The 24,460-nt window shown below is 38.1% G+C and overlaps 1 long non-coding RNA gene across 1 annotated transcript; it reads left to right on the plus strand.

Annotated features, from left to right (window-relative positions):
- The first annotated feature begins 8,425 nt into the window (after window positions 1-8,425).
- LOC128081937 (uncharacterized) lies at window positions 8,426-10,556 on the plus strand. The gene is made up of 3 exons (XR_008207469.1): window positions 8,426-8,526; window positions 9,216-9,319; window positions 10,407-10,556. It is a non-coding gene; the product is annotated as an uncharacterized LOC128081937 (long non-coding RNA).
- The last annotated feature ends 13,904 nt before the right edge of the window (window positions 10,557-24,460 follow it).

Consider the following 24,460-nt stretch of genomic DNA (forward strand, 5'->3'; position numbering starts at 1 on the left):
ATAGATAGATGTGTAGATGTATAACCCATAAAGAAAATACAGTTACTTACACTGATATTAAGAAAAGTGTGAAATTCTAGGTGAATTTTTTAGCCTGTTTATTTTTTAACAACGTCAACATCTAATTAACTGTTGAGCAGAAGTGACCTTTTCAAGAATTAGTGTGTGTATATATCAGGCAGTACTAAGATGGTATGGATGGTGTGGTGCTCTCTGGAGAGATTTAACAAGAAAGAAAATGTTTATGCCTTGTGGTTTGGCAGGATGAATCCCTTACTAAATTGCAAACCACTGAGGTAGGAAATAAACTACAGTGAGCTCTTCTCTCAAGGAAACTTTTGGGAGCAAACTGAGTTGCTGCAAATGTATTTCACACCTGAGTCTCCTCCATGCCTTTGCTGTGATGTTATGCCTTTGCTGTTTATGTTATAACTCAGCATTCATCACAGTCAATTCAGTAAGGGCAAAGGTATCACATAATCTACTCCAGAAGTAGATGGTTCATTGTAGCTGTTTATTTCTACTGTCTACTGCAATTAAAAACAAAACAAAACAACATGGAGTTACTGCAGCACTGCTCGCAAACTGGGGTATAATAAATGCTAAGCTTTTAACAGCAGTGTATGTGATGTTTTACAGATACTGTTATGCAAACGAGCTGTATATCAATGGAATTATGCTTCCAGTAGTGCCTGAGAGTTTGGATGGTCCTTACACTGTGAGATGGTCTTAAAATATTTGCCAGCATTTTGTCTTCTGTTGGCAGGGAGATTCGCACCCTTACGGACACACGCACAACCAAACATAAGTAGAACACAGGCAGCCACCAGCCATGCTCACAGCACACCATGAGCACGTGAACGCACTCAAAAATGAACTCCTAATGGAACTGCACATCACACCACCAGCTTCAAGCATTCAAACCAGCCTTCTCAGGCCCACAGCACGTTTGAAACTGCTCTGGACTCACTTCTGTAAGGCCTGAAACTCAACAACTGTCATTTTCCTTGCTGGTTTCTCTCAATTTCACTAATGTAACCCTCTTTGCAGGTCAGTTGTCAATCCTTTTCCTGCTTTGGTTATGTCTTCCCTTCACTTTCTGTTTTCATGCAAACAGATGTACTTCTGAAGTTACAGTCATGAATCTATTTGGTTCTAGGCATCATGGAATAGAATTTAGCAAGATTAATGAAAGTGAACAGTGAATTACCAGGAGGAGCAGCAGAGAGATGAGAGAATACACACCTCCAAATGCAGATGGAAGCAGACAAACCAAACCAGGATGTATCTAATTTGCACCTCACTCAATTCAGTAAGTAAAAAGCTTCAAAATAAAATCCTTTTGCTGATCTTCCTTGATAAATATAATTCAGAAAAGTCTAAAGTTGTGGTACGAAGAGTTCCACACTGTTAATTAGTCTGGCAGCCAGGGAAATTCCCAGAAGAACCCTTTGGTACTTTATCGCACTGAAAGGAAAACAAGATGTTACTCTTTAACCCGTATCTAAAGGATAAGTGATACATGTTTACCAGACTCAGAGCTCAGACTCAGAGCTACTTATACAATATCCCACACTGAACAGTCAAGCACCCTTTTGAAATGTTTAACATAAAACAAGAAGTGTGGCTGTGCTCCATAATTCACAACTTTGCATCCAGATGCACAGGGATCAGTGGCACCAGACCATCACTGTAGAGATCAATCTCATTCCGTAGACAACAGGACTTAGGGAAGGCATTCAAAGAGGTTGTGAGCCAGTGCATCCTCTCTTCTAAGTGTGTATCATTTTGCTGAGCTCTCTTGAAAATACACAATTTTGGTATAGAAAAGAAAAACAAAAACAACGCAATAGCCTCCAGAGGGAAATCTGCATAATTTATATTGTATCTGTTGTTTCTGTCACTGAAGTCAGCTAAGAAATGAAGGTCTTACATTGTATAAAAATAATGGGGCTGAATTGCATGCTGAAATATTGTTCCTCCCCCCTTTCTCTGACATATTTTTAAAAGGTAAGACAATTGAAGGAAGTATTACACATGGCAGAGGAATAATGATGTACCACGTCTGCAGTTCATCTCTTCAGGTCAGACATCCATCCTAGTGATGGATTCCTATCTTTATCCAAGGGGAGGCTGGGCACCCCAACGGTGGCAGGAAGACAACCTGAAAAATCCCACTGTAACATCAGAACTTCATCTTGTGCTTTGCTCACAGCAAGCTTTACTCCTGTATGTTTTGATGGCAATAGTTGTTCTGTGGTCCAGCCTCTCAATTCAAGCTATAATAACCTTCTGGAAAAAGAAGTTTAATATTGCTCTTGCCAAAAATTTAATTGCATCCATTGATGCATCTGAAACAAAAGCGTTACCTAATTTTTTCCTTAACAGTTGCTTTATCTTTCCTTCTTCACTAATTTCTCAAGGTTATTGGAGTACAGATCTTATTGCCTGCTATAACAGCATTTGGCTTTCAAATCACCAATACTGCGGTTATTCTTTTTGAGCACTGGAGCTCTCAATCTAGGAAGCAATGACACTCTTCTGGTTGGTTCCTATTTTTTTGGTTGAATACTAAATGTTTGAAATGGTTCACATAAACAAAGAGTGATACCCATGCCCAAGATTCAGTTTGACTGAAGAAAGGGCGACTGCCTACAAGTTTATAGCAAAGAAATCTGTAGGAAGATAGGTATATGCTTTCTTGGGAAATTAAAGCCAAGGAAGTGTAGTAGCCCTGATGGCAGCCAGGGACTGATAAGCAAAGCATTTGGGCATCTCCCAGATGTAACGGTCAGCTTGCCTAAAGATAGAACTGCACTTATTAAACCACATCTTTCTTTTTCAACAAATTAAGTACTGCTGCACAGTGTTGGTCTGCATGCTCTTGTGAACGTGTCTCTAAAATGCTGGTTGTAGCAAATATATTCTCCTTGGTACTATTACACTATATGTTCAGGTTTGACAGTCTAATCTGATGTTCAACTTTTTGCAAGCTCAGTGGCCTGGTTTTCAAGAAAGCTTCCTCTTTTTGCCATTACTGATAAAGATAAAAAAAAACAATGAACGTACAAAACTGAGATTTCTAAGGAATACAGGTGGGTTCATAATGAAGTGAACGGTTAGCAGATGATGTACTTCATCATGAAGGCTTTGAAACCACTGTTACTTGTATATGGATGTTCGAATCATGTTGAGCATTTGAGCAGTGAGACTTACTTCAATCTTGCACTTTGTGAGGTCATACAAGAAATAGCTGAGAACCTGACCTTCTGTGAACCAGTGAACACTAAAGACACTGGTATGACATTTAAGTAGATGAAATATGTCTCTGCTGTAAGCAAGAATTTTCCATTTATCCAGCATATGCTGTCATAATTCTGAAGTGTCAAGGTCTGATCTGGATCATTCTCTGACTGATGACAGATGAGCAATTCCCTCAGCAGCATGCAATACATGGGCACTCTGCAGCTCACTCTGGCAACACTCTGTTTGCCATTTACTTTAATGGAATAAAACCCAGGGAGAGCAGCTCTGTGTAAAACAATACAACAGCCAGACAACAAACCTTAAATTAATAATGTAATTTCCATCAAGAGTAGTGTCAGGCCACCGACCTTTTAGAAATAATACCTTGGAGTGCTCTGCAGGTAGGAGGGAATTGCAGAATCATACATGTAGTCTGCCAGATTTACACATAACTTTATTACATTTCTGTTTGAAAAAAATAAAACTGCTCTTACTAGTATTGGCCAGGTCATGTAATACGGTATGGGAGTTGCTAAGTCATGAACTGAACCAATGATTGAGCACCTGGTGAAGGGACACAGCCAGCCCTGGGAGCACAGGTGAAAGGAATTCACCTGTGTGAGTGGGAGAGGTAGAACCAGGTTCTGCCCCTTCCAAGACTGATTTAAGGGCTGGCAGCCACAAGGGAAGGGTTTCTATCTGGAGATCCTTTCTGGTGGAGTATTTGGCAAGCCCTGATCCTTAGGACAGGTAAGGAAATCTTCCATTCTTTAACTGGAATGTGACCATCACCATTTTCCTGGGTATTTACTAACTGGTTATCTGCCACTGCCTTTCCCTAACAGTACTTAAAGAGCTCTAAGATTTTCACCCTTCAGCAGGACAATAACTCCAATTTCCAATGATAACTATGTTTGGTTTTCAGCATTATGCTTATGTGTTGCTTTTTTTTTTTTTTTTTTTTTGTATATACATACATCAGAATAAGTTCTGGGCTCAGAACAATGTCATTAAGGATCACTTGTCCCTGCTCACCTCCTTCTCTGATGAGATCAGAATGTGCACAGACAATGTGCTTGCTGTTCCTACCCACAAATCAATATTTGTTGCAGCAGGGAAGGAAAGGAGGGACAGAAGATGAAATAAGGTACTAAAACAGAAGGCAAAAAATAATTATAATAAAAAAAATATATATTCTAATGGCAATTCTCCTTTCTCATCCCTATTCTTTCAGGTGCTGTCTAACAAGAGCAAGGGAAAAACCACTGATGTCTCAGCTCTGCTGCTATAAGGTCTTCAGCAAGCTAAATATTGCTATTTGCTATTCAGCTCACCCATGCAATCAGTTGCTTTGCTTTTCTACAATTCATGAGCATAGACTCGCAGGGATCTCAAACAGTATTTCAGACCTACACTATAATCAGCAGAGGAAACATATTTATTACTGCCTTTATAATTGCTTTAATTCCTTTATAGTTAGATCTCAATTTTAATTATGAATAATTGCACTGACGGGGTCAGCAATGACTCCTGATTTCCAAAAATCAATGGTTTGAGTTGAAGGAAGGAACTCACCCCTTTGTCCTTGGGAAGACACTACATCAAACTACATTTGCTGGTCCAGATTCTGAGTTAAACACTGTACTCAGTAGAACTACATCAGTGTACTGGAGCTGAAGCTGTAAACACAAGACATTCTTAAATGAAGCCCTAAGGCTTCAGGTCGGCCACTTGTTCTATCTATCAGGAGAGGTTATCTTGTGTGGTGGACGTGGTCTGCATCTGGTTAACAGAGACACTGATGCTGACAATAATGACCCTAACTATAATAATTTCCACTTTAGTAACCTCAACAGTAGTATTTAAAATGAGGATAAAGTTTTATTTATCACAGACGGATGCCCCACTGTTTATGAGCACTGATTATGCAAATGAATTTTCTTGGAATTGAGGTTGCAATGCCTTCTGAACTATCTAGTTATTCCACCTTCGCCCTTGTTCCTTCAATATCATTGGAAATGAATGGGATTCATCCAACAGATATGAGACCCACAGATGATTTTTCCAGCCTTGAAATCTCACTGCTCTTCTATACAAATGCATAACCATAGCAAAGGCGCTGAAACATTTGTGGATGTCATCTATCTTAAATTTTTGTTAAAGCTTAGCCATGCTACTTAAGCTCGCATACTATTTTAAACGTATTAACCCAAAACAGTTTATTTTCTTATAAGCACACAAAATAGATGCATATTTTCTCTGTTTAATAGAGAGCCCATTCAACTTATTGTAAAATCAATCAACAAAGTTAGGGTTTTTATCTACTAATTTTCATCCCATTTTTTTGCATTTTACTACATTTTTTTAAATACTAATTAACTTCTTAGACTTCATACTTTTCCTTCTGTATTCAGAGCAGTAGAAATCCCCAGTCTCTCTTCCTGTAATCTGGATTTATTTAAATCGTTGGTTGCTATTTTTCATTTCTCAATCCAATTGTTCCAATGACTGTCACACTCCTTTTATCTTCCACTATCATTCTGGAATCAGCCTTATCATCAGCATTATCAGTGCCAGTAATGATTACATCTCTTCTTAAAACAGTAGTGCTGATACAAGACATTCCAGTACAACAGAAACAACTGTAAACTGGTTCTGAATATCTTCTTTCGTTGTCTGCTTCCTTAAGGGTACTGTTCTTACTTCTGTTTTGTACTTTAACCAATTGCTATCTGTTTATACATCTTATTTGCATGGTAGAAAAACTTAGCAGGGAAGAGGGGTACCATTTTGCCTTACACATTCATTGCCGATAGCAGATAACTTTTCTTTATTAACACTCTTGACTGATATTTTACCCAGTAAAATGTTCTGAAATGCAGATGTCAGAATAAGTATCTGTGTTACTTGAGGATCAGCACGGCTGAGCCACTAAAATGTCATTTCACTGCTTCAGTCTTTGTACTATCTTTTTCTCTTTTTTTTTTCCTCTCTCCTCATATCTGAGTCTCATTCATTCTTCCTGAGTTCCTCCTTCCTAAACATCACAGTCTCAAATACGTACACGAACACACACAGGCATGCAATGGAATGCAGGTAGAGAAGCATGCCATTACCATAGTACTGATACAACTTTATTTGCAGTTCCTTGACAGAACCTTACATTTAAGTACACTGTTCTCCATTTGCACCTTTGGCACCTTCTAGATGTTGTGTCGGCTCTGTGATCTCAGCTATTTACATTCTTTCAGCACCTACATGTTTGATTTTTAACACTGAGCTTTAGAAAGAGCTCAGAAAGCAAAGTGCTTTCATTGAGGGGGGGGGGGGGGGGGGGGAAGCTTTAATAAAGAATCTTAAGTAAGACACAATTCATTAGCATGTTTCCAATATTAAGTGGTAACTAGTATTCTGCATGAGGCAATTAATTTGTCTAAAATATTTCACCACAGATTTATGGGGTGATAATTTCATATTCAATATTCATCTCCTTCTTGGCCTTTTCTGTTGTCTGCCATGTTGGTAAGCAGTTTAGTGCATCTTCCAATCTTTGTGCATTCCAGCACCAAGCTGCATTGCTTCCTATCCTCATCTCCTCTGATTCAAAGTCTTGCTAGCCTCATGTTTTCAAAACAAGAAAGGCTATTTTAATTACTTTTTCCTCCCCTATGAAGACAGGCTGAGGGAAATGGGCTCGTTCAGCCTGGAGAAAAGAAGGCTGCTGCGACCTCATTGCAGCCTTTCAATACCTAAAGGGAGCCTACAGAGGGGAGGGGAATCAACTCTTTGAAAGGACTGATAACTGCAGGATGAGGGGAAATGGTTTTAAGTTGAGGGAGGGGAGATTAAGGCTGTCAGGGGGAAATTCTTTACCCAGAGAGTGGTGAGGTGCTGGAACAGGCTGCCCAGAGAGGTTGTTGCCCCATCTCTGGAGGTGTTTGAGGCCAGGTTGGATGGGGCCCTGGGCAGCCTGGTCTAGCATTGAAGGGAGAGGTTGGTGGCCCTGCGTGCGGCAGAGGGGTTGGAGATTCATGATCCTTCAGGTCCCTTCCAACCCTGGCCACCCTGTGATTCTGTGACTTAATTTTACAAGGTATCCTTAAAAAACAATCCCTCATGTTAGCTGTTAGTAAGCCAATACTGCAACCATATAAGTGCACTTGTAAAAGTGTGCCCATAAAGTGTATACACTTCCACTGCACTTGTGATTGCTGCAGCACAGTTCCCACCTTTGCATGTTAGCAAGGAGATCTGAACTACTGGTATTTGTTTTCCTTTTCTGGCAGATAAACAAACAAACCACACATTAATTTTAATGAGTACCTCAAGGTTTTCCTGTGAAAGAACTCTCAAGAATATTTAATAGCTGGGATAAACACTCAAAGTAAGAAACTGAAAGTATTCAGAATTTCTGAATGTTGTCCCTGTGGAGATCACATTGATTATTAAAAAACATGATATATGGAAAAGAGAGGAAAGGAGCAGAAGATAAAGCCATCTGTTTTGGGGAGCTCAGTTTTCTGGCTGCCCAACCAACCAGTGGCCATGTTGAGGCGGGATGCTCACTGAGGGGATTGCAGATAACCATTGGCTGTGGAAGATTTTGTTGTTAGACATTTTTTTTTTCTTTTTAATAGGATCTGTAAGTTTAAAAATAGCTTGGTCCCTACAAAACATAATAGAGCAGCTTCTTTGGTGTAATCCATTATTGCTGCTAACTCCATCAAAGTTTCTGGCATTAATACAGTGGCTATACTAAAAAAATATCTAACACTCGGGTCAATACATTAAACAAATGTTCGACAAACCTCAGAGCTTAGCACGATCTTTGAGGAAGCTGATGATGCAGGAAAGCCCTCACTTTGTGTGACTTCCTCATCCCAGAGCCTCACACCTTCTGCACGTAAACACTGGCTGTGATGAACCACTGAGAGGCTCAAAAGGAGTAAGAGATTGTACTGAAGACACAATCAATGCAATCAAATGTTGAAGTTCACACCGAGCATGGATTAGGATGAAGATAACCTCTTCTTTTCACTGCCTTAAATCCTAAGTTGGTAATGTTAAATTAACCAATGGGCGCAGAAGGCAACCACATCCATGATATGTTGGGTGAGGGGTGTTGAAATGAAAGTATTTTCAGTGAATGAGATCTTACCATGTTGTTTTTTTTTAATAGGGTAAATGGCTTTAACAGAAGGAGTAGAAACCAAAGTTAAAATATTCAGTTCATTGGGAATTTCAGAAAGAGCCCATCACTCTGCATCTCTACTTCTCCAGGTCAGTTTTCACTTTTGAGATAGTTTATTCTCCTTAGGAGATTAGGCAAAGTATCCTTAGAGGAGTATAAAAATGAAGAGCCTGAAAACATGTTTCATTTTATATGGTATGCGATGATGCAAAATTGGGGTAAAATGCCAAAGAATGAAATAGAAATGGCCAACAACTGTTTAATCTATAGTCTTTTATCTCTGTTACCATCTGAATCACCTATTCTCCAGTTGTTTGGGTCTATGAAAATGTAAGCATAAAAACTAAAATGTTTTCTGTATTTTAAAGCTTAGGCAATCTATTGGGCAATGGAACTTCTTTCCATATTTAAAAATAATATATAGTGTTTAAGAGGGCAACCAAAACAAGCCTGTGGTATAAACTGAAGATGAAGTAACAGACCCTATGACTGAATACAGCTTCAGAGAAAACTTAATTTTAATGCATCCCCAAATAAATTTACAGAAGGGTTGTGTTATTTATTGTGGTTCATGCATCCTGCTCCATGGTCCCTGGGTGGGTCCCTGCAGACTCTGTCCCTCACTGTGCATGTACTCTTCCTTTGGAGAAGAGAACTAGGCAGTGATTGCAGCACTCCTCTCGCATTTTTAGGCTTTGTTTTTTGCTCTTCCCCACCATAAACCTCCTAGGAGATCTTCAGAAAGTTGTTTACTCCTTCTCAGTCTTGCCATCCACAGACAGAGGAAGATAAATGCGATGTTGCAAAAATAAAACCATGGAAGGCTGCAAGCACTCAGCTACAGTGCAGATGACAACCGTAAAAAGTATCTTCAGTAGAGAGGTAGGTCATCCTCTGGGACTATGCAGGTAAGTAAAATGTGGCCTTATTCTGCTTTGTGAACATTTGCTCTCAAAATAATCCTTTTACTGGATCAATAGAACCACTTTACCGGCCAAGGCACTGTTCAGCCACATGTCCCACCCAGCCATTAGTCAGTGTGGTGTCAGGGCAATGCAGACACAGAACCACTCATTCCAGAACTAGGAATGTGTTTTACCTGAACACAAATAACTACACAGATCAGACTATGCGGTTGTTCCCCAAGCTTTCCACAGATTTACTCATATTAAGTTCTCATGGGGGTTTAGAGTGTGCACCATGGACTGGCTGCCGTACACTGCAGCAGATGGAAAGCAAATATATTTTCAAAAATTGCTTTGTACGCTTCTGTCACTTGTAGGCTTCTTGAGAGCACAAGGGGGAATGATGGTTTAAAACTGGGAGAGAGGTGATTTAGGTTAGATACCAGGAGGAAGTTTTCCACACAAAGGGTGGTGATGTATTGGAACAGGTTGTCCAAGGAGGTTGTGGATGCAACCCTGGAGCAAGAAGAGACATTCAGTAGAAATATTAAAATTCAGAATATCATCAAGACACGAGTCTTTTCTATTCAGCTCATCTGATACCATTTTAAAATCACGTGAAGTGGGCTACAACAAGTATTAGGTTTGAAGACATGGGCTCAGTGACCCGAATCCAAGAGATTCTGCAACACATAATGCATTTAATTTATTTTCTTGACCTAACATATAACATAGATTATAGTTTTAATTGTTTATTGAAACTTCTGGTTATGTACTCTACTGTCTCAAGCATGACATAAATAGGAAATCTGTTTGTTTCTGCTGGATGACTAAAGTTGAAGGCACATCCCTAAGCTACGAGAAAAATGGATTTTTTTCTTGGAGCAAAACCATACACGAATACAGAGTGAAATCCAAGCAGTACAACTCTTTACCCTTCATCTTAAACAAATACTGCTGCCCATTCTTAACCAAGGAAACACGGCTGAGTTTTGTATCAATCCCACGAGCTACATCTTTGTCAATCTACACTGCTTTTCTTTCCCATTTTTTCCTCTTTTCAGCAATATATGACCTTGGTCACATAGGACATGGTGAGAGGACAACTGAACTTCATATGGTACATTTCTGACCTGTCTTCACTGAGAAGCAAGAAGTATTTTTCACTGTGACGTGGCAGTTTTCAAAAAAAAACTTTGAAATTTTTGAAGTCAAGCTGGTAAGACAGGTAATGCACACTCAATGATATATTATTCCACTTTGTCCATTGCATATTCAGTAAATTTGAAGAAGAAAGTCAGTCTCCAAATCCAAAATAGTATTCCTTGGGGTTTCATTTAATACAAATAATACGCATTAACAGTGCATACTTTGGTTTTCTTGTGGGGTGATGCTCCATAACTTGCTCGTTCTTTGCTCTTTTAATAAGGTGTAGACAGCTGCTATGCATGCAGTAGATCCACTGCTTTAAAACTACTTCAAAAGAAATGCTGAAAGCTTTCATTTCCCTTTACGGGTAATATTAACAACGCACACTTAATAATTTATTTTTTTATTTTAGTCTGTTGGTGGATGAGCAGTTTTCACAGTGGCTGAACAGTTTTCACGGAATATTACCAACCTGCACTAATGATGTTTGCTTTCTCTTTCTAATTAGTTGATGGGCAGGTTTCTTACGAAATATTGTGCTTTGATAATAGCTAGGTTTGTTTTGCAGTGACTCAAAACCAAGAGGCATTCACAGTGCAGTGTAAATATTCACTAAAAATAGTATCTAACAATCCTGAAAATAGTGATTAAAGGAGCACTGGAAGTGTACACGTACTGAGCACTTCTTTCAAGGCTTCTTAGTACTGTCTGAATATACACTGGAAATGCTTGCTTCCTGCAAGCAATTGGTGGGAATTGCTGCCTCCAACTGTTGGTAGGAATTGAATTTTAAACCCTTTTATATTGACAGGAGTGAAAAGGGATAATCAGCAATAATCGCAACATCGGTCTTATTTGTTACCATCTTAAGGGGATAGGATTGAAAGATATAAATAGAGACCAACAGGTCCTAGAGACCTGAAGAGAGAATTCCCAAAGGGGGGAATTCACATTCAACCCAAGGGCACTCCGAGCATTAAACTTCCTTTCTTGCAATTCCATGATAACCCATTTCCATCCTTCCTCCCTGCAGTCTCCTTTCTGGTTTACAAGAAACCTTGTTAGAAGCATTTCCTCTACTTAATGGCTTCCTGGCTATTTTTTTCCTGCAATATAGGGCAGCACATTATTACAAAAGCACGTGATAGATTTAGGTATCATCGATTCTCTTTAAAGTAGGTTTATCTGATGGAAGACAGATTTTCATTGCCCAATCACCTCAGGGCCAGGAGATCTTTTCAGTACATTAACAATTATAAGTTCGAAAGTGTCCACCTAAAGAAGATATCAATACATCATCTCATATTGATAAAGTACAGTAAGCTTAAATGTTGCTTAATTGCTTAAGGTTTACAGTTTCTGGAAATGTTCAAAATGTATAAATGTAGTCATTCCAGAGGGAGAAAGCAAGAATAAAAAAGAAATAGAAGGAAATAGTTTTATCTGCATCTGCATTTCAACTGGAATTTATTTTTAGTTAATGATAGCAGACTCAAAAAAAATAAAATAAAATAAAAAAAATCTAAGCACTGAGCAATACCAGAAGTGTCATTTGAGTTAAACACATTTTCACTATCATTAATCATGGCAAAAGTGACAGAAGAAAAATGAGCTGGCTTGGTATATCTAATATATTAATTCTCTCTGCAGATTGGCTCAATGCATGAGCAAGTAAAAACAGGTAAACCTTCAGAAAAAAAGAGAAGGGATGTCAGTGGAAGGTTTTCTGTTACTATGAAATACTGTAATATTTTGATTTCTTCTCAAGGAAAGCTATAGAAGCTAAACAATCCACAGGCTCTTTCTTTCATTATGGTTGAATAGCTATAGTGGAAAAAAAGCTATGCCATAGCAGCTTAACCCCATTTGCGCAGTGCCTATGCATACATATTTTTTTTCCCCTTCAGTTCCTATGATGCTGGTAACAGATTTTTTCCTTTATTTCTCAGAGACCTTGATATCTTTCCCCCAAAGCCACCCTCAAGCTGAGATTTTCCCCCCAAATTATTTCTTTTCTGCTTTTTAGTTACAAATCTAACTTGTTGTTTGGTATGTTTTCCAGCAAAATTATGGCCAAGATGTTCCCTGACTAATGGTGAAACATCTGCAAGATAAGTGGAGGAAAGGATAGGTACAAGAAACTGTCTTTAGTTCAAGCAAAGTAGTAAGGTAATAATTTCGGAGCTGAGCTTACTGGAGAATTTTATTTCCTGATATGTTCCAACAGTCATACTGCACATATGGATCCTTCCTAAAAATACCCAATGGAGACCTACTTACAAAACCGGTGACTTAGTTGATATTATGAAGAAACAGTTCTGTGAAACTAGAGGAATCCGAAAATAGTGAATTAGGATCTTTACCGTCAACTTCAAAGTTGACTCAAAGGCATGAGGAAGGAAAGCAAAACAAAGAAGTTAACAGAGTCTAAGGATTAGCTCCTTTCTGCTGGAAACAGAAAGTTCTTTCTGATTTGATCAAAGCTGCTATATATGGTTCTTCTACTGTACCATGCTATGGAACGATGAGCTCCTGGCTGAGCAGGGAGATGGATAACTTTGTACAGCTCTCAGAATGTACTGTCCCAAGTTTTTTCATGCAATCCATCTGCAGCTTGGTTCTTCCTTTCCTTACCTGCATGTTACAGACAGCATTTTACTGATGCTAAAGATCTAAAAAGGGCTGACAAAAATAGGGCCAGTAGTATAGTCTAAATCCATAAAAAATAATAGAGACGTAGTAGAATTTGCAAAACCACGCAAAACTTAGAGAACAGAGCAGAGTTATCAGATTTGTGTCCTGTGTTATATTCATGCTGTCATCTTTTGGCAATATAAAATATGAAGTAATTTTCTGATTTATTAGGGATATCATCTGCTTGCTACTTAGGCGTGATATTGTGAACAACTGTACAGCAGGAGAAAGGTAGAACCACAAATGAACCGCGGCAGGTAAACTGCATCCAGGCAGCACAACACCAGCAGCAATTGGAACTTACCGAGCGAAACACTTAGCAAACAATGTAAGACATAATTTTTAGTTACCAAGAAAGTAAAATTAAGTCACGCTGAAATGACAAACAAAAAGTAACAATAAAAGGGCATTAAGAACGAGAAAAGATGCACTGTGGACTCTATACGATTCCAGTAACGCCTTTCGTTTTACAACCCAAAGCATTAAAAGAGACAGCACTGTTAAGGCTGATTTACAGCAAGCCCACGGTCCATCTGCTTTGGAGAGCCAAGACACTAAATATAATTTTAAAATTAAATAGGAAGATAAACACTGATCAGGGACATCGTTTTCTCTTTTAACCTGATGAAGATTTCTTCTCGTCCTGTATTTCTGCTAAATGGTAAATGAAATCAGAATAAAAAAGAAAAAAATAAAAGACAAGAATTGCATAACTAAACTGAAAGGTGTTATAAGCTACCAACGGTTTTTGAGAAGAATGCTTCAGCTTCTCTAAAACTGGTTTCATTATTATTGGGAAAACTCTACAGTGGTTCCTCAGGTGAGCATGGAACATGGCTCATTATGTCAGCAGCTGCACTGCAGTTAATTTAAAAGACCTGCACTGCTGTGTAATTACAATGTCCTGAGGGATATCCTGAGAGCTATTTACAAATACATCTCCCTGAATCATAATTTTGTTCCTGTTTGCTTGCAACTGGGGGAGAACATTAATAACTCTGGAGTCAGGATTTGTTTCTATAATTCATTTTAGTCTGAAAATGCTGATGTCATCAAGCCAAAATTTTTGTCAATGCAGACAGTCATCAGGATTATTTTTTGGATTATTTCTGGAAAACAATTTTTCAGTTTGGGAATCACGCTAATTATAACAACTGTGAGATTGTCAAAAGTGAATGGCAATGGTCTTAGCCAATGGAAGCAATACATTTGTGGGTCTTAAGAAGTTTTATTTATTTTTCATTCTCATCTCTTTTCCTGAAAGACTTCAGACTTTCGTTTTTGTGGACTTGTTGATGGTACAGATTTCTTACTGAATTCTCAGTTCTGGAGGAGATAATTCCAGGAAAATGGAGGGAAGTGTAACTTAGCAGATGAAATAAGGATGCTTACATAAAGCACGTTCTTATTGTAATGGGCTGGAGTAGGTTCTCAGACCATAGAGATCAATTAGGAAGGTGAAAGTCTACCAGAAACATCCTGTATAGGTTGCCAAACTCAATATACATGTGGAGATACAGTACACAAATCAGAAAATTAGCAATGTGAATCTGTTTATACCATGCCCAAATTGATATTCAGGTCATGCAGCTCCATAGTTTTTTGCATGTGTTCCTATAAGGTGGTCAATCAGATTTTTCTTTTCCCCACGTGATTGTGTCACATGCATACCTATGAACTGGCTCAAGACACAAGATCATGAAATTTGCCATGGTCAAACTGGGTAATTTTTTTCTTTCCTTCTCTCTTAAGAGAATTATCTGATGTAGAAAGCTCATTTTCATGCTTTTCAAACTGAAGAGAGACCAAATAAGTCAATCTCTGTACCACCCTTCCCATGTTATGGACTTTGAATATTTGGATACTGCTGAATGGGTCATGGAGAAGCAGCTTTCAAGAACACCTCTGCACTACAAGGTGCTCATACATCTTCATTCAGTTATCAAACCACTGTGAAAACTTTGACTTGAAAAATCCCAAATAGAAATTAATTCTACCTTTTGGCACTTCATAAATATTCTTCTTCAGAATTCCACATTTCTGCATTTATTTGCTGGCTACAACACAACTTAAGAAAAAAGTATCTTTGACAATAAAGAAACATTTGAAAAGACTTTTTCCTAAGACAAGCTTAGTCATGTACTAAGTTGTTTATTTGCTCGCATAACAACAGAGGAAGAATCGTTTTATTGTCAGGCTCATTTAAATGGAGTTTCTTCAAAGAGCCAAGAATGGAAGGAAAGTGCTTTGTTATAATAAGGTCATGATACTTGTTAAATGTTTTACATACTGAAGGTTAAATTCTTATCTCTATAAAGAAAAAAGTATTTTAGCTGTCCTTGAAAATTGAAGAAAAAAAAAGTTTTCAAAATGATAAAGAAAACAAATGTATTTATTTGTACCTTTTGACACCTGTAATTGCTCACCCATACTGCACATTCACACCCACTCAGAATGAAGTAATGAGTGCTTAAATTAAGCTCCATTTATGCCTTTAAATTTGCTTCTAATAGATGCGTCTATAGGTATGGCAATTACCTAGATAAGTAACAAAGATGTGCCACAGTTTAAAACTGTAATCATCAGCATCGGATGTTAATTAGAGAGAGGACAGAAGACGAGAGTGCCTTGAGATTGTTTCTATACAGAAATCACTTAAATGGAAAATCAAAAGGATTGCTAAGCAGTTTGATAGAGAAATCAAGCCTAAATCCTGCCAAGATCTTGCATGAGAACTGCTGGTGGCATACCTGAACTAGGCTGGCAAACATCATCCTTAGGTTTTGAGGGACATTTTGCTGCCTTTCTAGTTAAGTGAAGATGGATCCTTTCTTTTCTATCTCTCATTATTTCCTTTTGTACCTATTTATGCTTGAAAACTGTAAGAAAGGAATATCCATCCCCCCCAAAAAACCAAACAACTCCCGGTGATTTCATGAGCCACCTGTTATGCACTTTCACACACAGAAAGATGACAATATAAGAACATGAGCTGTCAATATCTTCCATTTACAGTGTATTTATGGACAATCCTTAAAAAAAGATTCTGGAGTCTGACTTTTCAAAATATTTTCCTACTAACAATTGTTATTGACTAATATATCAAAGAGCACAGTTCCCCTAATGATGCATCGATGCAATACATCATTACAAACTCACTACCATCTCAATGATGTATTACTCAATAACGTGGCAGCAGCTGGCAAGAGCTTCCATTGAGTCTGATGATGCAAGTTTTATCATGTTTAATTTACGTAGAGGGAAGTAAAGAAGAGATGCTGACAGATAGGCTAAGAAAGCATGTTCACATGCAAAAAATTATAAATTGTCTCAAAAACTGTGACAAGCATGGTATATCAGTGTAGAAAGGCAGATGCTACTTTTCAACTTTCCAAGAGCTTCTAGAAAAATCACTGTCTCTTAGCACTTTCTCATTTACTCACTTCTTTCTCATTTACTATTACACTTTGGGTAGTTCAGAGATTAACAGCTGACACACAGCTGGGAGGGGTAAGCACGCCCCTGTGCTTTCTGTTGCCTGTTGTTCAGACACAACGTTTTCACCCAGCAGCTGATAGCTGTAAACTCAATGCCTTTACTCATCCTAAACATAGTCCCTTGGCTTGCAGCTCCTCAACTCAACACCAACTCTTCCTCCCCCAGCAAGCTGCAGTGCTTATTGAACAAAAGCAAGGGCAAACACTTGCTTTCTACCTAAGACTAATTTTTCCTTGAAGAGAGACTTTGCACCGCTGCTGTGTCAGGAAATGTAGTGCATCCCTTAGGTGGTAGCTCCTACTACTGCGGCAGCCTGCTGCAAGCTTTGCAGTCCTGACCACTTCTTTAGCCAGGCCCAGGGGCTTTTAGCAGTTTATTTACTCTGCAGGTGCCCATCTCAGGCCAGTAAATATTGAACCACTGATTCTACCCTCTGAAAGCCCAATAAAGTCTCTCTTTTCATTAGCCTTAGTCATTTCATCCTCATCTCTGCTGCTTGGGCTTCTTGGGCTCCTTGCCTACATTCACCACAGCAGCAGTATTGGATTTACTTGCTTGGAGTCCGAAGATGCAGTATAAACTGAAAACTAAATCTTATTTTCAAATAATGACCACTCTTCCTTTCAATTTCAACAAAAGTTTGAAGAACTGGAATTAATGTTTAATCTCAAAGAGAAGCAGCTCTGGTCTGGCTGCTGTACCACATTTTGCTATTGGAAGAATGGGTGTTTTCACAGCCACTGTTAGATTGGATCATACTGTATTTCTCCCACTTGAATTATACTGTATTTCTGAAAAGAGATGTTGGTTACATCGGTTACAGGAAAAGGGGAAGGGAAGGGAAGGGAAGGGAAGGGAAGGGAAGGAAGAAGCAAAGGAATAAAAGGCTGATAAATGAAAAGAAGTTTGTGAAGAGGAACTGTGATAGGCTATTGAAATTCTCCAAGGAGGAATACTGCATGTTCGTGAAGAAGGCTGTAACAGCCATCAAAAGAGAATGCAGAGGAACGGATAATTTGGAGACTGTAGGTGCTGCTGGGAAACACCTTAGTGGTGATCTGTATAAAAAGAGACATCAGACGAAGAATGATTTGCAAACTATATGCAATGAAAAAAAAAAAGATGAAAAGATGAAAAGATACAGGAGATTTGCGGGTTTAAGACGGACTTCAGGTAGAAGAGCTGCTGATTGCAAAGGAGAATCAGAAGGTTAGGCAGTGTTACAACTGCTCTTTTCAAGAAGATTTTTCTGATGTGATCCAGACCTGACTACACAGGATGATGTTTATAGAAAAAATCCATTTGTATGAGCGATAGCTTCATGGTTGAATGAACAAAAAGGTATTTTCTGTACTAAATGAAACTGGGATGCACAGTGTAACAGAAAAGCTGAATTCTGCAAATGTCTTTATAATAGAGAAAGAAAAGAAATAAAAGGAGCACAAGGGGTAACAACCTTTACCTGTAAAAGTCTTTTTGATTTCTGTATTTTCATCTTGTTTACTGCTAGGTAAAATTATTCTGTGCCAAATTTTATAGCTGTGGTATCCATGAATCAGAAATGTAGGTTTATTGGAAACTGTCAAATGCAGCACAGGAGACTTGGAGTCCATTCAAAAAGCAATCTAATCATAACGCTCAGATTAAGAGCCAAAAGCATAAGATCAAGGAACAGGCATGTCCAGCAATGAACACAGGTTCAGTGGGTGTATGAACTCAAAGTAATGACCTACAGCTGTACTCTGGAGTTAGAAATGAAGAGGGATGAAAAAAAAATCCACTCTACATAGAGATGAGATGGACCTCAAAGTCTATGAAGACATCAGCTTCATGTGCTCATGAGGTCCCACTGCATCCTGCTGAGTCGGGACTTACTCAATGTCTGTGCCTGTACCACAACCTAAGACTGGCATGACTACAGAGTGTCAACATGTCACAGAGGGCTAAAAAAGCTGTAAGAGGTGCCCAGTGTCATCACACAGCACATGTCATATTTCCGCTTTCTTTGCTCCATCACTCCAAACTAATGAATCGCGGCAGGTATGATCAGAGAAACACTAGCATCGCAGGCCTGATGATGGAGCCAAGTCTCAGTGCTTCAATTCTGATGCTGGAAAATGTCCGGTCTATAACTAAATTCAAGGAGTTTGCATTGCTTTTCCATTCCCAACATTGAAGAATAGGTATTGTACAGTGAGACTGTATCTGTCGATGCAGCAGAGCAATTTGGGGGAAGACTTTGAGCAGCTCTTTATTCAAATCATTGCAATGACTCGCAAAATAAAAGAACGCAGTCTGACAGAATGAGGAAATGGAGGATCTTAGCCCAAAAGACAAACATACAAAGTACAGAAATAAAACAAATCCACTTTGATGATTTTTTAGTGAGAGAGCTTGGATGGTAATTCCACATCTTCCTCAGTTATGAGTCATTTCTAGGTTATATTAAAAAAAACTTTTGGCCTTTCTACTATTGAAAGAGTTTCATTTACAGAAGCTTTGTCTAGAAGACATTGTAAGCAGTGTGTAACCACTATTCAAGTATAAGTCTCTTCCAGTCCATACAAAAGCAACAGAAGGAAGTTACAGTTTTAATCAGCATGTGGGTCTGCAGCACTGCTAAAATACTCTACCTGGGCACCAAAAAGAGCATAGTTACATTTAGCCATGGCTAAAAATATTTTGCAATGGATCACATTTAAAACATGTTACCTAATCATTCCTCTTCTTGTGCCAAAAATGTAACCTAACTTAGGGGCAGTTATTAGTGTGGTGCCCATCTACACTAATAGACTAAATCGCATTATCCGCTTCGAGCGATGATAATGCTCTAACTGGATTTTGTGCCACAGAAGGACTCCAAGTACTAAGAGAGAAACTAGTGTTAAAAATGTTTGCTTGAACACAAATACAGAATCATATCACCTGGTGATTAACCAGTGGAAAAAGAAGTATTTTTTCAGTCCTTCTTAACAGTTTATTATTCTGACAGAAAAAAGGCTCAGATGAGTTCTGCCCATACTTTAACAATAGGTAAAGATGCTACAAAAACATAAAGCAGAAAAATATGAATTTCTATGAGTAACTTAAAATATTCTCCCACTTAGGCAAGGACAGGGGTGCATCTAATGAGCATCAAAAGGAAAAATGAGCATCTAAAGGAAAGCTGCTAGGTCATCATGGTGGAATTATCTGAGAAACAAGTGAGGCAGAGAGGTGTTCAGTTTCCAGAATCACTACATTTAATGATGACACAAAAATAGTAAAATACAGCAGAACAATTAGATATGCAGTGATTGAGTAGATTTGGTTTATGGCTGAATACAGACAGCCCAGTGCTGGCAAAAGCAAGGCAATAATCTCAGTACCAAAAATAAACATGAAAACCATTGCTGAATAAAGAAATCATAAGAGAGATCCTGTGGTGATTGCAAATAATAAAACCATCTGCCCAGTAGCAAGAGGCTCCACACAGGGCAAACAGGAGAATGAAAGATAAATCACGGTGTGGCACCCTGGCAATGGGAGAGATGTTACTGAAGGTTCATCTGGAAAATTATGTTCAATGCCACATAAAGACACTGCAGAATGAAGCAGGTGCAGGTCAGAGCTATCCATTCACATGGAACCTGGAGGAGTTTCAGCTAGGAGGACTGATTTGCCAGACTTGGCCTCTCAATTTTATAACATGGAATCTAACAGGGATTTTTTGCCAACGTTTACGAGGCCTTGATGCCAGTAGGAATTTGAAAAGCAACAAATTAAACCTATGCATCACAAGATGTGAAGGACAAGAGCAGAAAGGAAGTGCAATCACAAAAATTAAAAGGTGTCCTTACACAAAGGTTGATCTTACTCTTGTACAAAGATCTTTATCTCATTTTAAGTTCCTGCAATATGTTTCTAACACTATTCTCATATCAAATATATACCCTCAGAGTTAAGCACGTGCAGAGATGGGTTACCAGAGAGAGCTTTCCTGGGACTGGACATCTTTTTATGCTTCCGTGTTGTTTTTGACATGCCCTCCTCCTGGCCCCTATAGGTAAAATATAGACCATGGTAATCACCGTCTGTGGTTTACAGGGGGGATTAAGAAAAGATAGAACCAGGGTGAATTTTGACAGAGATAAGCTTTATAGAGTCTGCATTCTGAGCAGAATATATTTTATACAAGATCCGCTCCAAATCTTCTTAAACTTTAATGAAAAAAAAATAAAAAAGAACTCGTGCATGTACTACTGCTGCAGGCTGGTAGAGTATTTCCAGGCTTCCTGGAAGTTTAGGGTTGAATCATTCATTTCTTTCAGTTTATTCCTTCATTATATTTCCAGCAAGGGTTGTGGTCTTGATAGAGCTGGAGACCTCAGAGCCTATTATCTCTGGTAAGAGCTCTTAATCAATTTTACCCATCACATTTGAAATTTGCTTTCAGCCACACGTTTAGCAATGGCTTCATAGCTTCAATAATACATATAAAATAAGAAGTAAGATGCACAGCTATAGAAAGGAACCGCAAAATAAATTAGGTGAAAAAGTTAAGTAATTGCTGCCTATTCTTTCTTTTGTATTTATGTTTGACTTAAATGATGACATTGACTATTGAGAATATGGAACGACTGGAAGTACTTTTTTGGAGCTTGCTGATAAGAGAAAGAAAGATGCATCTTTTTGTCTTGATTTTTGTTTGTGTTGGTATTTCTGCTAACAATACTATCTCTCTAAAAGCATGCAGATGATACACAGAATTAAAAAAAAATCTAATCTTACTACTATGACAAACTGTTTTTCAAACATGTACGGTTAAATAGAATATAAAGTAATAATCTTCCTATAAAAATCTTCCTATTATACCTAACCAAATTGCAACATTTTGACAAAGAATAAATCCATTGCCTTAGAAGTCAGTAATAGCTTCTCCAATTACTTTAAAGGGAACATGAGCAGGGCAACATGTGGTTTTGGAAATCTTTCACACCACACACTCAGTCTATTGGGAACTGAAAAGAAACTAAAAATATCCAACATTCCATCGTTAAATTTTCATCTTTGAAATACGAATGTGTCAGTATCCCTATCAAAGTGTATTAAGTTAAACATTCAATTTTGTTTCAAAAATCCCTCTGCCTGTCTTTTCTCCTCTTTCTCTTGCAGCACATCATATAAGCAGTTACATTATCTTCTTCAATACTGTTAAACACTAACTAGCATTTAAATTTTTTACCTTTCCTTTCCAAAATAGGCACTGCTTGAAAATTATTGAAGTTTACAATTACAAAGGCAGCAAAATGCATAATGTTGGCCTGAGCAACCAGTAACAAAGCCTGTTACTGGGGCTGACGAGCAGCAAAACAGACTAACAACAGAGATGTCAATTCTCATGTGTTTTCCATCTCTTCTAAAATGATGCAGATATTCACATATGTCAGTGCTTTTCACCTTCTTTTGTATTATTTATTTATTTATTTATTTATTTATTTTTAACACAGTAAGTATCAGTTTGCATGCTACAATGGAATTGCCAGGTCACAGCCTAAACGAATGGTTGAACTTGGCTAAACCAGGGAGCTCAGGTGCAAGCAATGAAAGTCCACCAGAATGAGGGGTGGAGCCAGGATCCACCCCTCCTCACCCTCATTTAAGGGTTAGCAACAATTAGAGTGATTGTATTCCTCTTGTTACTGATTGTGGGAAAGGGTAAGTAATTTTCTTATTATTTTATTTATTTATTTATTTATTTATTTATTTATTTATTTTATTGCTCTGTAGAGTTTATAGCCTACTAGAAGACATTGCCATCACCTTCCTTTGCCACATGTGTATATTAGTGCAAAGGAACAGTATTGTAATATATCTTTCTAGCTCAGGTTATGTTTTCTTGACTTTGAAGGTATCAGCACTTATAGAATTAATTTTTTTTAACAATTTGGGGTAATTCATGCATTATTTAAGAAGTAAAATAGCTTTTAACATTTATTTAATCTGCAAGAGGCATCACTGTGCTGGTTCAGTTCATAGTGAAGTACAAGGCTTTAAAAGTTTCCATCTTGCTTGCTTTTTAAGTTTATATGTGAACAACTCTGGGTGAGATTTACAAGTCTGTCATCTATCAGAACGAGTGACCTGGAAATTGGATCTTGCAGTGAAGTTAAAAAGATTTATGTTCTGAAGAATAAAAAATGAAAACGTAGGAGTCAACTTGCCTAACAGCCGCATCTTCAAAATACAAAAGTTGACATGAGAGTTTAGAAGAAATACTTGTAAAGCAATCATGTTACTTTCAAGAAATGTTGAGAAATATTCTTCCTAATTATAAAGCAGTAGAATCTCATGACAGTCCTGCTAAGAGTGACACGGAAGTATTCCCAGAGCAGAAAGCATCAAGTATGTTCACTGTTTTGGAGTATGTAAGAAGTGAACAAACTCTGTATTGTCAGAGTTAGAAGAAACATAGAATCATAAACTGGGAAACAGCATTATGATCATCAAGTCTGACCACCTAAAAGAAGAGTATAAGACCAATGTTCTCCTTTTTCTAGAGAGAGATTCGAACTTCATTGGACACCTTCGTAATCTAGTTGAGAATCATCTGCATATTACTGAGTAACTTAGGAAAAGAAATTGGTAGGAAAAAATTGAAGTAGCCTACTTAGTATTTTTCAACAGTAAGAAAAACAGAACAACTTTTTTTCCCTATAAGATGCTTTTTCAATTTCAGGAAGGTACAGTATTCTTTTGCTCTCATTCCACTTGTAAACAGTTTGATTAAAGAAAATGCACCTATTTCAGGGGAGATGAGATGCAAACTTCAACAGTTTAGAAAGTAAGCAAAAATCAAGTGGATACGCGTTGTAAGATGCAAGCTACAACCTATAAAGTAACCAGGAGCCTGTAAAGATGAAAATCCTTAAATGACGTATAGAGCAGAACTCAGAGCTCCAGCTGCATCTACAGTCATAAAATCTGTGTTCTTTTCTCAAAGCAATGAACTTCCATTCTCTGCACAAGTTCAGCACACAGTGACTTCCTTATTTGTACTCATGAGGCAATGTCTTTAGGGCTGAAGCTCTCTATCTGGGCAGAGTTATGTCAAGAAATCTTGGCACAGTGGGATTCTCATTATAGCGGAGTCTGCGAACTTATTGCAAGACGAAATAGTTGAAAATATATCAAAAAACTTTAGAAACCGCTATACGACGCTTCATATTACTTTAAAAGAGGTTTTAAGGAGAATCAGCTGGTGATAGGTGCAAAGTCAATAACATAACACAACCATTCTGTAACAAGCATGAGAATTTTACTCCAGAGTTAGGTTGCTTAAACAGCAAACAAATAGCAAGACATACTGACATTTTCAGTCTCTGCCAGGGCAGATATAGAAGACAAAGAACAGTGAGGTTTCAGGGAGGAAAATATGTCACAAAGAAAGAGCTAGAATGTGCTTGATGCAGCCAAATCAGATATCCTGAAGATGGTAACTCAGAGCCTGTGGATTTGGAAAATTGAGTGTATTGATACTAACACATGGAGGCATGAACAAAGCAAGTGTAGTGTCAGCACTCATTTTTTCATGTGTCTTTTACCCTTTCCTTTTGTGATTGAAAGACTGTTTCTAGGGGTGGCCTTCATGAAGGCATATTCCTCAGGCACTCTGAATTTCAAGACCTCCTCAGTATCTCTCCAAACCTAAACTTCCCGTCATGTAATAAGGTGGACCTAGATGTGAGACAGAAAGATTGAAGTGAACAAATACCTAAATCTAGTCCTCAACAATCCT

Source organism: Tympanuchus pallidicinctus, unplaced genomic scaffold (genome assembly GCF_026119805.1).
Source record: "Tympanuchus pallidicinctus isolate F22 unplaced genomic scaffold, pur_lepc_1.0 scaffold22, whole genome shotgun sequence".
Lineage (NCBI taxonomy): Eukaryota > Metazoa > Chordata > Aves > Galliformes > Phasianidae > Tympanuchus > Tympanuchus pallidicinctus.